General features: G+C 39.7%; 1 protein-coding gene across 15 annotated transcripts in view; it reads left to right on the forward strand.

The window, feature by feature from the left end:
- SNX29 (sorting nexin 29) overlaps nucleotides 1-12,093 on the forward strand; it is a 557,079-nt gene that overhangs the window by 30,487 nt on the left and 514,499 nt on the right. The gene's annotated exons all lie outside the window — the stretch shown is intronic.

Consider the following 12,093-nt stretch of genomic DNA (forward strand, 5'->3'; position numbering starts at 1 on the left):
TATTCTCTTTTCAGTTCCTTTTAAATTGCAGTGATACTGGGGGAAAGACTTGGTTTGGTATTAATATTAAGCTGAATTAAATGAAATTGCCAATATTTGATCATTTTTTGACATACCAGAATAGTAGTATCATACAGTTGAAAACAGTATCTCGAACACCCCCCGCCTCTCTGTAAACAGAGCGTACAGGTTTCAAGCACAGTCCTCCCCTGACGGCATCAGAGACAGGATTTTATACTTTATTTGGATGACATTTACTTTTAGGGCTACTCTGTTGAGGGCCCACAGTGCTGGCTTTGCATTTGCAATAGCGATAGAGTTTTTCCTTTTAAAACAGGTTTATACAAGTCGAAAAAGTGAGTCGGACTCAAGACAAGTAAATAATAGAAATATCCTCACGAGTGACAAAAGTGGCCGAGGTGTCTGTGGACAACAGACGTTGAGGAAAGAAAAAGCAGGCTGGACCGCAGCTGTTGGGTGTGGGGACCTACATGATATACAGTATTGTTCTGTGAAAATCCCAAATGTGAGTATGCTTGTGTGTGAGTGTGCCTGCCCGAGTGTGTGAGTGCTTGCGTGCCTGAGACATTTGTTTGGTCTCGTGAGATTACACCGCAAGATGCAACAGTCCTCACATGAAGTATAAAACAACATTGACAGGAAGGGAAATGACAGGCAGCACTTGTTTTTTCCCATCAGATTTTGTCCTCGGAAACTGGCGGAAGTGGCGGCGGTCATAACGCACGGGCTCCTCGTCCCATTCTGTTGGCCTTGTTCCCCTGCTCTGTTTTCCCCTAAGGACGACCCATTCTTGTGCTTCGTTAAAATTATTCCTCGTTCTGTCAGTCAGACTGGCCTGTGGGGAGGCTGTCTTGTATCTTTTGAATAGGGTGCCTTCTAGAAAGAATGGCCCAAGAACTCAGCAGGCCCTGGAAGTTACCTCTAGATATGCTGGTGCTCCACCAGAAGACGCTGCTTCTTCCCGTGTGGAATTACAGAGCATGCTAAGTTTTCCCATTGAATTGGAAAGAGCAACCCAAACTGGGGGGCAGCAGGGCGAGCATGGGGTTTGGAGCTCAGAGTCTGAATCCTGGTGTGGCCAGTTCCGGGTCATGTTGGACTGTGGGCAAGTTTCTGACTTGCTTGTGCCTCAGTGTCCTTGTATGTAAATGGGGAGAGTAGTGATAGTATTCACTTCATAGAGTTGTGAGTTAGCTCATGTGCAGCCCTTAGAACAGTGCCTGGCAGCTAGTAAGTTTCTAGAAATTGTTAGCTGTTGTTACTGCCATTATAATTTTGTGTGAAGTGTCTTGACACTTGTGTTACTGCCATTATAATTTTGTGTGAAGTGTCTTGACACTCTGCCGTTATGGGTGGCAGTGAGTTGGCTTTGGGTATTTGCCTCATTTAGAAATTGTAAATTTTTGTTACTCGTTCAGGTGACTATGTCAGAAGAAATCAGAGAGGAGAATTTCTTCTCCTTCCAAAACATGCCAGGGAAGAGAGCTTTGTTTTGGTGATTTTTCTTTACCTGTTAAGGAATTCAGAACAGTTTTGAACTTTTTTTTTTTTTTTAATAAATTTATTTATTTATTTATTTATTTTTGGCTGTGTTGGGTCTTCGTTTCTGTGCGAGGGCTTTCTCTAGTTGCGGCGAGCGGGGCCACTCTTCATCGCGGTGCGCGGGCCTCTCACTATCGCAGCCTCTCTTGTTGCGGAGCACAGGCTCCAGACACGCAGGCTCAGTAGTTGTGGCTCACGGGCCTAGTTGCTCCGCGGCATGTGGGATCCTCCCAGACCAGGGCTCGAACCCGTGTGCCCTGCATTGGCAGGCAGATTCTCAACCACTGCGCCACCAGGGAAGCCCCGGTTTTGAACTTTTTAGGAAGCTAGACAACAAACAGCTGCTCTTTGCTGTTCCCTAATGTTGTTTCTTAGCACAGTTGAAAACTGTCCTGTGTATTCCTCTGGACGCTTATGAAACTGAATGGCGTTTTCAGACATTCCTTTTCCTCTTTTACATGTCTCTGGATGTTCATCAGGTGATTTTTTAACGTTCAGTTTGTCACAGGTTTCTCACCAGCCTCTTAGTGGTTTGAGGTGTTCACTGGATGTGCTCATCCTTCTCATCCTGGCAAAAACCCTGGGGTTCATTAATTGGGTTTCTCATCTCCCCAGCCCTGTGCACTTGATTTCCACTTTGAGGCTCTGTGGTAGATAATTCCACACTGCATAGTCTTTCATTTTACTTTATTGATCAAATGAATTGATTTCTTTTTGAAAAAGATAATTTTTAGCAAATGGGGAGCCCTAGGGCATTTAGCAAATCTGAGCACATTTCCATGTGAATTTTAATCTTTATATTGTTTATATTGATAGTTGCTGAGAGCAGTGCTAGGCCCACAGGGAATCATATGTAAGCACGGTCGTCATCAACATCACCCCTATCCTGGTGTGGAGAGAGGCCTTGAGCATGAAGTATGAGCTTTGGAGTCAGGCGTACTTATCTTCATGCCCACTCGGTCCACAGATCACCAGTTACCAGCTGTGTAATTTAGGACTTGCTCAGCTTCTCTAGGCCTCTCTTGCACGATCTGTAAAATTAGATGATGATCGTGGTACCCACTTCCTAGGGTTGAAGTGAGGATTACATGTAATATTATTTGCTTGACACACCCAGTGAGAACTTAGTAAGCGCAATACATTTTCTTCCTATGACTAGACATACCAGTGTTTTGACTAATTTGGAAACTAAAGGCCGGAATGATTGCTCATTAATTGCTTCATTTAGCAGATGCTTGTTTATAGGTCACTGGGTTGGCATTGGGGCTGCAAACTGGATGAGATGGTTGCTATTCTCAAGGAACTCAGAATTGAGCCTGGGCGATGGACATGTAAATTGCAGACAGTCATGGTGGCCTGTGGTAATAATTACATAGTATAGACGTGAGAGGCGAGTACAGGGTCTTTAGTGGTCAAATGGGCAGGATGGGACTTCCAGGCAGCAGGAGTAGCAAATGTGAAGACGCAGGGGTGTGTGAGAAAGTAGTGGAATCATGGATGATGTGTTGTATGTGCTGGGAGCTGGGCTGGAAGGTCAGTAGATTCTTGGCTTGCTGTCATGGGGAAGTGTCTGAACTTTATCCACTAGGGTATTATTTCTTAAACTATGGCTATTCGTATACTCTTTTCACAATTTTTGCCATTTCCGTGTACCATCTGAGCCAGAGATTGGCTTGAGGTGGAATTTCAAGGCCTTGTCTACTCTGGTCTTGTCATAAGCCGTCAGTGAAATCAAAGATTGATGGCTGCTTCTATTTTTTTCTTGACATAGTAAAATGATTAACCAAAAATGTTCATTTATGGTCCCCCTAAAATCATGTCATGTACCGTATACCCATAGCAAACTGTGGAAAGAAAGATGATGACGTTGTCAGATTTGCATTTCAGGAGGGTAGCTGCTGATCAGCATGCCAGGGGCATGGGCAGGTGAGGTGGGACCTGGGGTTGCAGCCAGAGGCCGTGGCTCTGTGCAGTAGGCAGGGAAGCTGAGTGGAGGTGGTGGTATTGGGAGAAGGGACGGAAGGCTTAGGACTGAGGCTTGGTAAGATTGGCTGACGCGGGGGATGAGGCATAAATGCTCTGGCTCTAAGAGATGGCCAGAAATCAGAACAAATGTATATTGTTTTAAATTTTGTTTGTTTTATTTATTTTTATTTTTTTGGCTCTAGTAACGGGCTGTAAATTTTATTCTGACTGGCCTTTGCTTTTTCAAAGGTACATCTGTACTGCAGAGTTGCCTGCATCTTATTTGTTTTTGTTTTTTTTAATTGGAGTGTGGATGATTTGCAATGTTGTGTTAGTTTCTGCTGTACAGCAAAGTGAATCAGTTACACATATAGATATATCCACTGTTTTTTAGATTCTTTTCCCATATACATCATTACAGAGTATTGAATAGAGTTCCCTATGCTATACAGTAGGTCCTTATTAGTTATCTGTTTTATATATAGTAGTGTGTATGTCAATCCCAATCTCCCTCCCCACTACCCGTAACCATAAGTTTGTGTTCTACATCTGTGACTCTGTTGTTTGTTTAAAGGAAGTTTTTGGTGTGGAGTTTTCTTTCTCCCAGGCTATGGACTCCAACCAAACTTGAAGATCCCTTGGCCACTGACTTTGATTTTTTTTTTTTTTTTGTTTGACCGCCCTGCGCAGCATGTGGGATCTTAGTTCCCCAACCAGGGATCGAACCTGTGCCCCCTGCAGTGGAAGCTCGGAGTCTTAACCACTGGACCACCTTGGCCACTGACTTGATACACGTTAACCATTTCCTCACCCCTTCTGCATTGAGGGGCTCTTGCTTTTCTCCATCCTCTTTTTCCCTTTTGATTTACCGGCTTCTTCAGCTGATTCCTTCTCAGCTGCCATCTCCTGTTCCTGACTTTGAAGCTCCTCATCTGCCAAAAGAATCGCAAGTGGTGTTTGTGTCTAGACCAGAGCTGGAGGGTCTGTCTACCCCAGAGAAGACAGTTACTGTGTTTATATTAGTAACTTTAAAAATTGGTCAGAAATGATGATTTAACCCATTTAAAAGTTGGTTATTTTTCTAATTTCTGGTTCCTCTGGTAGAACATTCATTTGACTTCTTTTTACATGCCTGTCTGCCATCCTCAGGCCTTCACACGAACAGTATCTTTGTTTTAAAATTAATTTTTATTGGAGTATAGTTGCTTTACACACACCGATAGTATCTTGAAAACTACTGCCTTGTGAGTTTTCACTGTTACCAAGCTTGCATTTTTTCTCGTTCTTTGTCAACTGTTTTTTTCCCCCTCTTCTTTCTCTACCATATCCTCTTCTCCCTCCCTCTGGGTAACTTATGTTAATGATCAAGAATCATTTGTTCTGTATGTTTCTCCACATTCATTTAATCTTTTACAATTAAAATACATGTGTATACACACACACGCACGCAGGTTTTATTGCCATTGTCTTACAAAAATTGAATTATATATAATGTTCTGCATCTGTATTTTCTCTCTTGGCACTACCCTGTCAAAACCTTTCCAAGCTAGAGTTCTAAAAATTCTTTTTAAAAGGCTGCATTATATTGCATGATGCAGATATACCAACAATTGCCTATGAAGTAATATTGACTTTGTTTCCAATTTTTACTACTATGGACAGTGAAACAACAGACATCCTTGAGCATGTTTTCTTATGTACTAAGGATTTTGTTTGGCAGAGATTTCCAGGTTGGGTTGCTGGGCCAAAGAGAATGTGTTTATTTTTAATAGTTGTGGTCAGGTGTCTTTCTAAAAATTTCTACTGGCAGTGCATGAAACTACCCTTTTCTTACTTCCTAATAATAGTTTTGAGTGTTGTTTTGAAGTTTTGTCAGTCTGATGGTTGAAAAGTGGTGGCTCACTGTCATTTTAATTTGCATGTTGATTGCTAGTGAATTTCAGGTTTTTTTTTTTAATATTTGTGAGCTATTTGGCTTTGCTCTCTTTTGCAAAGCTGCTTCATACTGTTTGTCCAATTTCTTGTTAGATTATTTGTCCCCTCGTCAATTTGTGTGAGCTCTTTGTATATTATAGTAATTAATTAACCTTTCATCTGTTTTCTGCGTTGCAAATATTATTTTTCAAATCTGTCCATTATCTTTGTAGGCACAGGTAATACTATCTGCTACAATACTACATTTAAAAATTTTTACATGGTTAAATGTCTTTTTACTGATTCCATATACAAACCTACCAGTTTCTGTGTTTTCAGTGTTTTAAGATCTTCCTCAATGTTCAAGTATGCATGTGGTCTTTTACATTTTCTTACAAGATTTTTAATGTGTACAGTTAAGCCTTTGATCCATCTGGAATTTATCTTTGTAGGGTTTCTGAGATAAAACTAAAACCAATTTTAGTTTCTTCTAGGTGGATGCCACCTTTCTCAGAGATCTTTTTGGCTCGTTATCTCTGGGCTGCAATTTACTTTCGTTCCATTTACCTAGCACAGAGAGAGGGTGCTCTAGGCCAAAGCACGGCGGACTAATTGAGAGCCCTGCGCTGATTTGATTCACTGGTCCCAGCACCCCTGGCACAGCAAGGAGTGGGAGAGAGCCTTGTATGCTGGTGCTGTCACGCTGAGGAGGAGGATCCCAGCCTTAATCCCAGCCCTCATTATCCTTGCTCTAGATGAGTTTGCCTGAATTTTCAAGGATGCTTACGTCTGCCCACCTGATGGTAGATGATGCAAATAATTGAGAAGACAGGCTTATGGAAGCCCAGTCCTCTTCCTCTTTCTCTCCCTCGTCCTTCAAATGGGAATCATACAATTTATGTTACACTGTAACTTGCTTTTTTTTTTTTTTTTAATAACTTGGCCATGTATTATGGACATTGTTTCGGGTCAATAGGTAACATAATGGTGCAGCCTACCATCCATGTCTTCTTTATGTGTAATTAAGAAAGAAAAACCAGTGCCAGTTTTAATTGGATAATTTCATCAATTATGAGGCACACTTGGATTTCTGAGACCTTAAAATGTGGGGAAAAAAGGTGCTTCTAGGTTGTTTAGGTCTGGCATCTCATTCTTTTAAAATTTCTACATAATATTTTGTAGTGTGGAGGTGCTGTAACTTATTTACTGTTTTCCTGTTAATGGACGTTCAGGTTGTGTCTAGTTTTGTTTCTGCTTTTACTATTATAACAATGCCGCAATAAAAATATTTGTGTATATGTATGTCTTTGCCTACTAATGCTTTTATATTTAATTGTTTATTTCAACTTAAAAAAAAAATAAATTTATTTTATTTATTTATTTTTGGCTGCATTGGGTCTTTGTTGCAGTGCGTGGGCTTCTCATTGCGGTGGCTTCTCTTGCTGTGGAGCATGGGCTCTAGGCGCACAGGCTTCAGTAGTTGTAACACGTGGGCTCAGTAGTTGTGACTCGCTGGCTGTAGAGCGCGGGCTCAGTAGTTGTGGCACACGGGCTTAGTTGCTCTGCGGCATGTGGGATCTTCCCGGCCCAGGGCTCAAACCCATGTCCCCTGCATTAGCAGGTGGATTCTTAACCACTGTGCCACCAGGGGAGCCCTATTTCAACTTTTAATTTTGAGATAATTATAGGTTCACATGCAGTTGTATGTATGTGAATAATATAGAAAGATCCCATTTACCCTTTACCCAGTTTTTCCCAGTGGTCACATCTTGTAAAATTCTAGGCTGGCATTTCAAATTTCACTAGTTTTACTTATACTTATTTGTGTGTGTGTGTGTATTTAGTTCTGTGCAGTTTTATCACTCTCTAGGTTCATGTGTCCCCCACCACAGTCAAGATACAGAATGGTTTCATCACCACAGGGTTCCTCCTGTTGCTTTTTTATAACCATGCCCACCTCCCTCCTGTCTCCTCCCTCCCCATCCCTAACTCCTGGCAACTACCAATCTGTTCTCCATTTCTATAATTTCGTCATTCCAAGAATGTTATGTAAATGGAATCATACAGTGTGTAATTTTTGGGATTGGCTTTTTTTCTTTTCACTCAGGGTAATTTCCTTGAGAGTCATCCAGATTGTTGCATGTATCCGTAGCGTGTTTCTTTTTATTGCTGAGTAGTATTCCGTGGTCTGGATGTACCACAGTCTGTTTATTCATTGAAGGACATCTGTATTGTTTTCAGTTTTTTGCTACTGGAAATAATGCTGCTATAAACATTTATGTACAGGTTATTTGTGTGAACATAAGGTTTCATTTCTCTGAGATAAGTACTCAAGAGTACAATTGCTGGGTTGTATGATATTTGCATATTTAGTTTTATAAGAAGCTGCCAACTGTTTTCCAGACTGGCTGTACCATTTACATTCCCACCAGCAACGTGTGAGTGATCCAGTTTCTCTGGATTCTTGTCAGCATTTAGTACTCTCATGATTTTCTATTTTGGCCATCCCTATAGGTGTGTAGACATATCTCACTGTAGTGTTAATGTGCATTTCCCCAATGGCTAATGATGTTGAACGTATTTTCCTGTTCTTATACATGTGTATCTTCTTTGGTGAAATATCTGTTCATGGTTTTTGCTCATTTTCTAATTAGTAGTGCTTTTATTTTTATAGGATAAATTCCTAGAAGTAGGATTGCTGGGTCAAAGGGTACAGGCATTTAAACAAATTGTACTGCTTGGTCTCTCTGCAGAAGGATGTAGGAATTCACATTTATATTCCAATCAGCAGTACCCATTTACACGTACTCTTGCTAGATCTGTGACTGGTTTGAAATTGATAGTCCTAAGTTGATATCTTAGTATTTGCGACACTTTCCTGGTCACTAGTGAGACTGAATATCTTTTCCTATGTTTATTGGCCAACTGTATTTCCTCCCTTCATGGTTTGTTGGTTCACCTTATTTAATAGTCTTTTAATTTTTTGAGTTGCATGTCTTTTTTTTGTCCATTTGTGGAAGCTCTTCGTTTACTATGGCCCTTAATTTTTTTTCAGTTGTGTGCTGTAAATATTTTCTCCAGTCTATCATTTATTGTTTTACCATATTTATATCTTTTGCTGTGTTGAAATTTAAACATTTTATGTGGTTAATTCTATGAACCTTTAAAGTTTTGCTTTGAGAGTATACTGTCCTGAGGTTCTTCTGTATTTTTCTCTATCATTTTTTCTACATTTATATATTTTTTTGATCTTAACCCATCTGGAATTTAGCTCTGTGATGGTTTGAGACAGAAGTTTATTTTTATTTTCTTTCAGCCCTATAACCACTTGGGTCAGTGCCACTGGTTAAATAGCCCATTCTTGCCCATCTGAGTTGAAGTGCTACCATTATTATATATAAAATATTTCCATATTCATTTGGACTTTTGGAGGGGGATTCTCTATACTGCTTCATCAATTTGTTTATCTCTGTACCCAAAACCACACTAGGCCGAGTCCTTCCTGTGATTAGTATTGGAATTGTATTAAATATATACATTAATTTGGGAAGAATTAAGATTTTTATTTTAATAAATCTTCCCATTTAGGAAAACAATATTTCTATTTATTTTGAGATTTACACCTTTTAAGAATATTACGTTTTTCTTCATATAGGACATGTATCTTTCTTATTAAAAATATGATTTATTTTACTGTTGTTACTGTTGTGAATGTAGTTCGCCTCCACCATTTTGTTGACTTAAAAAAAAATCAACTTTTAATGTTACAGTTTCTTTTATTGCAATATTTTAAATTTGCGGGTTAGAAACCTTTTTATATCTTTTTGTAGATCTGCTTTTTTTTCACTTAACATTATAATCCAAGCTTTAAAAAAAAATGCCATTTCAAGTTTCCAGTAAGCATTTTAATAGTTGCGTGATTTTTTTCTCACCATAACTTTGATGCCATATTTTTTCTTTTTTTTAGCTCAAGGTAGCAATATTTCTGGTTCTTGAGACATGAATACTTTTTAAATGCTTGTTTTAGAAAAAAAGCTAAGTCAGAAAAGCATAGAGGCAAGAAAGTCATCAACAGTAATTATTTTACCAAGTCACTCTTAATTTTTTACAAAATCCCCTTCAGATTTTTTTGTGAGTGTTTTTTTAGCATAGTTGAAAACATACTTAATATACAGTTTTGTACCCTGCTTATTTTTCATTTTATGTTATAAACCTGTTGGCTTATCATTATAAGCTCTTGGTAAATAAGGGCTAAATGGCATTCGATTTTGTGTTGTATTATCAATTTAACCAATTCCCCAAGTGTCAAATCTTTATGTATTTTTAACTTTCCACAGTTGTAAATAATGTTTTGAATATTTTCATTCTTAAATCTTTATCTGACTTGTAGATTACAACCGAGGATTGATTTCTGCCAGTAGAATTCAGCGGTTAAAGGATGTGAACCTTTCTGAAATTTATAACACATAAATGTAGGGCATGGCCCATTTCAAATGGCTGTCATGTGATGGCCTTGCTGTAGTTGATGATTGTACTGTCTTAGTTGATGATTGTACTGTCTTAAATCTGAGGTATGGCTAATGCTGTTAATGGCCCGTTTTTATGGGTACAGTCGACTCCATTCTCAGTGACATTGGAGCTTTCCACACGAGGATGATCTAATCCATTTTCATGATTGTACTTTTCACCAAAAGGTTCTAGTAAAGCTGTAATGTAGTGAAAGGATCAATTTGAAGTTATGCTGTCAGGAGGTTAATTTGATGCAGTTCTTAAAATGCAGCTTTCATTGCTGATCCTTTCTGTCTAATATTTGCCATAAATGTCTAACATTTGCCATAAAAAGCACAGGATTCTTAGGATTCTTATTATAGATTAATGTGGCAGGTTAAGCGGTCTTGAAATTTAGGACACAGCTCAGGAAAACCAGCGCTTGCAGAATTTTAGCAGCAAACCAGTTAAGCTCGTGCAATATCCAGCTGTGCCGGCGGGTGGTGAGAGACTTAAAGTCAGCAGGAGGAGGTTATTTCATTTTCCACTCCTTCATCAAGCTTTTACTGGGCACCTTGAGGGTAGTTTTTTAAAAACAGCTTAACTGAAGTCTAATTTACTTACCATAAAAATCTACTCCTTGTACGTGTACAATGCAGTGATTTTTTTTTTAAAGTAAATTTATAGAGTTATGTAACCATCACCACGATTCAGGTTCAGAACATTTTCATTGCCCCAAAGAGTTCCCTTGTGCCAGTTTACAGTTAATTCCTGATTTCAGCCTTAGGCGACACTAATCTACTTGTAGTTTCTATGTATTTACCTTTTCTCGACATTTCATGGAATCATACAACGTATGGCTTTTGGGTGTGACTTCTTTCCCTTAGCATGATATTTTCAAGGCTCATCCTTGTTGCAGCATGTGTCAGTACTTTATTCCTTTTTATTGCTGAATAGTAGTCCATTGTATTGATATACCACATTTTATTTATCCATTCATCTGGTAAACAGCTATATGCATAAAAACTTGAAGTGATTTTCTTGGCTGGTGCTTTTTTAAAAAAATTAAAACATTCACTGTTACGTGCCCTGCTTAATTAAGAACATGGCCAATTCATTAACTTATAGTAGAAGTTAGATGTGAGAAAATGCCGTGGAGGCAGCCAATCCTCGCACCGCCTGCCCTCCCCTGCCGCGTGTCAGAGAGCACTCAGCAGAGAGCATTCTGGGAAACAGGAGAGACTGAGCTGAGAAAATAATGAGCTCCGTGAAAGCAGGTGCCCCTTTCATTTTTGCAGAAAGTATCATATGCCTGAGTCAAGGTGAGAAGAAATGGAAAACCTTCAGGTGACATGATTATAAATCAGTGCCCATAGCGTGCCCACCACAAGCTGAAAGGCTTAGATTCATGTAGTTGGACCAGTGTGTTCTCCTTGGTTCCCTAGTCTATTTTTTTAAATTTTATTTATTATTAATTAATTAATTAATTAATTAATTTTGGCAGCACCAGGTCTTAGTTGCGGCATGCAGGGTCTTTTAGTTGCAGCATGTGGACTTCTTAGTTGCAGCATGTGGACTCCTAGTTGTGGCATGCATGTGGGATCTAGTTCCCTGACCAGGGATTGAACCTGGGCCCCCTGCATTGGGAGCACAGAGTCCTACCCACTGGACCACCAGGGAAATCCCTTGGTTCCCTAGTCTTAACTGACCTGGATTTGGATTCCAAATTATACAAGATCTCCTGAGATGCATCTCTCACCTAAGTATACATCAAGTCCATGTTCTGAGTTCTTCGAGGGGAGGGACCATATTGGTCACATATACCACAGATGGCAGGCATTGTGCTAGGTGCTGTCGCCACTAAGATGAACGAGGCGTGATCCTTGCTCTCTGGAAACTCAAGTTAGCAAGAGGAGACAGCTGTGGAAAGCAAATTGTTAACAGAGATTGACCAAGTGCTGCAGCAGAAGGAAGCTCAGCATGAGGAAGCACTCAGGAAGGCTTCCTGGAGGAAGGGACCCTTGAGCTAAGTCTTGAATGACCTGTAAATATAAGCTCAGGTCAAATGGGGAGGTGAAAAGGGGACATGGAGAGGGTGTTAAGTAGAATGGCCTTCAGCAAGGCAGGCATCATAATGAACTAATTATAGGACTAATGCCCACC

This window comes from Balaenoptera borealis, assembly GCF_965194805.1.
Source record: "Balaenoptera borealis genome assembly, chromosome: 16".
NCBI classification, from domain to species: Eukaryota; Metazoa; Chordata; class Mammalia; order Artiodactyla; family Balaenopteridae; genus Balaenoptera; species Balaenoptera borealis.